Consider the following 6000-nt stretch of genomic DNA (forward strand, 5'->3'; position numbering starts at 1 on the left):
CTGGAACTGCCGCTATATTGTAGTCAAAATACCACTGTCATGCTTCTGAGAATTAATGAACGGTAAAGAAATGAAGTAATTGCTAAACTATCTCGCAGCATTCCTCTCCACTACAAAGACTAACGGGGAGGCGGCGGAGAGTGCACACCCGTCTACTCAGCAAACTGCCTCCAACGCTTGTCGAGATGTACTACATTTAGGAACTTCGCACGATGTAATTAATACTTCAAGTCTGCCCAAGTCAGGTCTGTTTTCGAGGAGCGAAAAAGTTGTTTTTTCATATTTAGATAGCTTAATTAGCTGACATCGTATATTTTCTAAATACACATTTTCATGTTATATTTGTACAAAAATGAAATTCTAAATCGGTGTACGATAAACAAAGCAGGCTTGTCATGATGTTCATTATCCCATGATAGAACATCTGACAGGCGACGACCGGTCAGTAGCTACCAAAGTTAAAATAATCCTTTGAAACAAACAGATCAAGGGTATCTTGTGGATTTTGACAAACAGCTTCGGCTGATCCTGTCAAAGTATACAGATATATTCATACGATGGTTGCCAACACAATTCAAACTCTATTCAGGGAAGGAAAACACAATATTGCTGTCAGCATTGTTTATAAACAACAGAGGATGGACACGCCGGCGTTATCCATTAAGTAAAATACTGACTGACTGACTGAGTTTGGTTTTACGCCGCTTTTAGCAATATTCCAGCAACATCACGGCGGGGGACACCAGAAATGGGCTTCACATTAAGTATAATAAACAACATAGATAAGCAACACTATGGGAGTAAAACATGACGTGTTGTACAGCAAATAACTTCATGGACGTTAAATGCAGTCCGTGCCGTATAGCATACAACATCTTTGACGTCGAGCGATATGCGTTGTGTCGCATTAAACATCATGTGTGAGTGAGTTGGTTTACATTTATGACGCTTTTGTGCCCGTGAAGATCCGGGATAAAATAGGTCTTCAGCAACCCATGCTTTCCACAAAAGGCGACTATGCTTGTCGCAAGAGGCGACTAACGGGATCGGGTGGTCAGGCTCGCTGACTTGGTTGACAGATGTCATCGGTTCCCAATTGCGCAGATCGATGCTCATGTTGTTGATCACTGGATTGTCTGGTCCAGACTCGATTATTTACAGACCGCCGCCATATAGCTGGAATATTGCTGAGTGCGGCGTAAAACTAAACTCATTCACTCATTTTATGCCGCTTTTAGCAATATTCCAGCAACATCACGGCGGAGGACACCAGAAATGGGCTTCACACATTGCACCCATGTGGGGAATCGAACCAGGGTCTTTGGGGTGACGAGCGAACGCTTTAACAAATAGGCTTCCCTACCGCCCCATCAACATCATGGACGTCAAACGTTGTTCATATTGTACAACAAACATCATTGGTATCAAAGATATACAACAAATAGCATCATACGCGTTTATCTTGTATTGCAAAACAGCACCATTGACGTCAATATTTCTCCGATAATACCGCCGCCAGACGTTGGACTTTGCAGCATGTGAAACGGAAACGTTTCCATTTTCTTACGAAGCGGCAGTAAAATGTTCCATGCAGTTATTCCCAATGCTTGTGCAATTCCTTTATTGGTGAGGATAATCACTGCCTCTGAAGCCGTCGCTGAAGACGTTACGGGGTACGTGGCAGGGTTTGCCGCGTGTGTTTTGGTCGTACATTTTAAAGTTAACGTACTGGTACTTCACAAAGGCACAAAACAAAACCAATTACAATTTTACTGATCTCGTTGTATGTCACAACACCATTGACAATTTTGTATCACATAAAAAAGTGTCATATCTTAATGACACATTTACAGACACAATAACATTAATAATTATTCAATACAAGAAATACGCATTGCTTGATCTTCTCCTCCAAAGTGAATACTCGGAGGCAAACAAGTACGATATCGTAGCACTGATTGACCGCGTGCACCTCTCGCTTTCCTGATCCCATGACATTTGCACGTGCCCTACGTGCAATCAAGTTACTGTGACAACACAGACCCCGTCTAGCCCGGATGCATGCGAGGATCAACAAAATCAGCAATGTCAAGGACGCCACATGCAGTTTATTAGCTCTAACATCTGTACAGGTAGAGCCAGGTTCTGTGATTGAAAACACCGATACAGTTAGCGTCGGGGCGTTAATGACGTCAAAACCTGGCTTACACGTGCGAAATCCGAGCATGTACTGAAGCACTAGCTTGTCGCGTGTGTTGCAACAGAAACATTGGAAGTTTAAAGGCCGTTGAACTTGCTCCACCTGACTTGCACAGTTCTGATAGCAGGTAAACGGCAGCATTGACGTCAGTTGGCCATCTTCAACGTCGTGCAGCGACACCGTCTTTACACCAGCTAAATATACATAACCTCAGAGAAAAATGGCACCATTCCTGTTAGTAATTTGCGAATATTAGATACATTACCCATGACTAAACTTTTAATCAAATGTATAATTCGTCATGCTTCCAACCTGAAATCGTATGTATATTGCTGGTACGACGTCATTTTTCTTACTCACTCACTCGCTCACTTTAATAATTTGAGAAATAATGTAATCAACAATCTTTACCATATACTTAAATTCGAGTCTTCAATTCTACAGTGACAACTCATGTTAGTTATTGGATTGCTGACGAAGTATTGAACTTGTCTGAAATTCTTCTATACGGGTTCAACTGGGTTGTGTGTCGACAGGCTGACATATACATCTAAGAAGCCTTTATTGCACTCATTTCTCTCTCCTCAGAATGTTGGTTTCCAATCCTAAGTGAAATACAGCAATCTAGGCTTGCCTATTTAAATTTTCTAGATCGGTTTTGATCAAACAAAAAGCAGATATTCCACACCCGTGGAGAAGACTAACGTGTCGGCTGCACTCATCTGTAAATATGGCCACCTTTTGGTTAAATTGTTCAAGAAGTAACAAAAAGTACGTTACTGACAACAAAACCCGTGGTATTACGCGTTCCCTTTCGGTAGATTGGCTACTGCTGTTCACTGCAGTCCCACAAATACATCTATCACGCATACGGTAGATATGCGCAGTGTTTATTCAACATATAGGAAGCGTTGGAAAACAAGCATCACTCCTGCGTCTTCATCCCTCTTTGGCGTTAATAGCGGGCGTATCAGCCACCCATGCTCCTCAAGCCGTTAGCCACTTCTAAACAATTCATCTCGTTGGTGGTAGATATATCTTTGAGACAATGAGCTGTGTGTGTAGATGATGCACCCCAGCATAAACCCACATAGCAGGTGGTTCGAGATTACAAGGGAGAAGTCGTTTATCAAGATGTGCACACTGCAGCCTCGTCCGAACAACGATTGATCCCGCCCAGGCTATCATGGCTTGTGACAATGGACTGCAATCTCCTGCCGCCATGTGAGAACCACGCCGTTAGTTGTGTATGGGCAACACGGCTCTTCCCAGTAGCTTCAATGTGTAATCACAAAAACCTTTTAGCCCCAGACTAAACACAGGGCGGGAGGACACAAAACGCAGGGCGTGCTTGTTTCTTGCAAACATTACAACACCAGCATTAGAGGTGTTAACACATACGTAATAGGGAATAAACTGGGCTTAGGAATCTGTCCCTGAGCGCGTGTGTGGTATAGAGTTGCGGTAGGCGGATTGACGGCGTCTAGAAGGCAGTGATAAGACAGTCGTTACCGCAGGTCACACGGCAGGGACAAATATCACACCGCCATGAGAGCAGGACGAGGCGGTAATTAAACCCGCCAGGTGTAGTCGGCCTCGATCTCAGCTATGTAACCTTTACATCACTTCACGACAGTCGTTGTAGGTACATGAAAGTATAAGGCCGGGTTATATGAAACCGTTCTGGTACACGGATGGGGGATATATCAGGGAAGATTGACGGGATGTGCACAGCTTGATACAGAGATGGGTTAAACAGGATTGTATGTTGGGAGAGAGGGGCACATCACATGAGCAGGAGAGGTAAACCATCGTAATACGTGGACAGGAGAGGAAAACCATTGTAATACGTTGACAGGAGAGTTAAACCATTGTAATATATGGACAGGAGAGGTTAACCATTGTAATATATGGACAGGAGAGGTTAACCATCGTAATATATGGACAGGAGAGGTTAACCATCGTAATATATGGACAGGAGAGGTTAACCATTGTAATACATGGACAGGAGAGGTAACCATTGTAATATATGGACAGGAGAGGTTAACCATTGTAATACATGGACAGGAGAGGTTAACCATTGTAATATACGGACAGGAGAGATCAAACCATTGTAATATATGGACAGGAGAGTCAAACCATCGTAATACATGGACAGAAGAGGTTAACCATCGTAATATATGGACAGGAGAGGTAAACCATTGTAAGATATGGACAGGAGAGGTTAACCATCGTAATATATGGACAGGAGAGGTTAACCATTGTAATACATGGACAGGAGAGGTTAACCATTGTAATATATGGACAGGAGAGGTTAACCATTGTAATATATGGACAGGAGAGGTTAACCATTGTAATACATGGACAGGAGAGGTTAACCATTGTAATATATGGACAGGAGAGGTTAACCATTGTAATATATGGACAGGAGAGTTAAACCATCGTAATATATGGACAGGAGAGGTAAACCATCGTAATACATGGACAGGAGAGGTTAACCATTGTAATACATCGACAGGAGAGGTTAACCATTGTAATACATGGACAGGAGAGGTTAACCATTGTAATACATGGACAGGAGAGGTTAACCGTTGTAATACATGGACAGGAGAGGTTAACCATTGTAATGTATGGACAGGAGAGTCAAACCATTGTAATATATGGACAGGAGAGTCAATGGACAGAAGAGGTTAACCATCGTAATATATGGACAGGAGAGGTTAACCATTGTAAGATATGGACAGGAGAGGTTAACCATTGTAAGATATGGACAGGAGAGGTTAACCATCGTAATACATGGACAGGAGAGGTTAACCATCGTAATACATCGACAGGAGAGTTAAACCATTGTAATATATGGACAGGAGAGGTTAACCATTGTAATACATGGACAGGAGAGGTTAACCATTGTAATACATTGACAGGAGAGGTATACCATTGTAATATATGGACAGGAGAGTTAAACCATTGTAATATATGGACAGGAGAGTTAAACCATTGTAATATATGGACAGGAGAGTTAAACCATTGTAATATATGGACAGGAGAGTTAAACCATCGTAATATATGGACAGGAGAGTTAAACCATCGTAATGCGTGGACAGGAGAGGAAAACCATCGTAATACTCGTAATACGTGGACAGGAGAGGTAAACCATCGTGATATATGGACAGGAGAGTTAAACCATCGTAATATATGGACAGGAGAGATAAACCATCGTAATATATGGACAGGAGAGAAAAACAGTCGTAGCAGATGGACAGGGGAGATATATATCATCGTTATACGTGGACAGGAGAAGTAAGTGATCGTAATACAAACCATCATGATACATCCAGGAGAGATATAAGCCATCATCATACAGCGAGGAGAGATATAAGCCATCATACTCACTCAGTTACATAAAAATACATACAAGCATGAAACCGTTTCCATAATTGTTAAAAATGGCTAACGCCAGAAAATAACTTGCTTATCCCATGGAGCAGATTCCGGACTCAGCATATATTATATCTAATGCACTCTCTCTCTCTATCTCTCTCTCCCCCCCTTCTCTTATATATGTACACACGCACGCACGCACACACACACACACACATATATATATATACGCACGTACGCACAACACATGTTGTTGTTGTTTTATTTAAATCCAAAATGCACTAGATTCTGTGCTGAGATGTTGCCCATGACAAATGATTATACACAGTAAGGGACCGTTCATAACTTATGGCTAGGGGTGTGTGTGCGTGTGCGTGAGCGTGTGTGTGGAGAGAGAGAGAGAGAGAGAGAGAGAGAGA

This window comes from Haliotis rubra, unplaced genomic scaffold, assembly GCF_003918875.1.
Source record: "Haliotis rubra isolate DU_JTF1 unplaced genomic scaffold, ASM391887v1 Scf152, whole genome shotgun sequence".
Lineage (NCBI taxonomy): Eukaryota > Metazoa > Mollusca > Gastropoda > Lepetellida > Haliotidae > Haliotis > Haliotis rubra.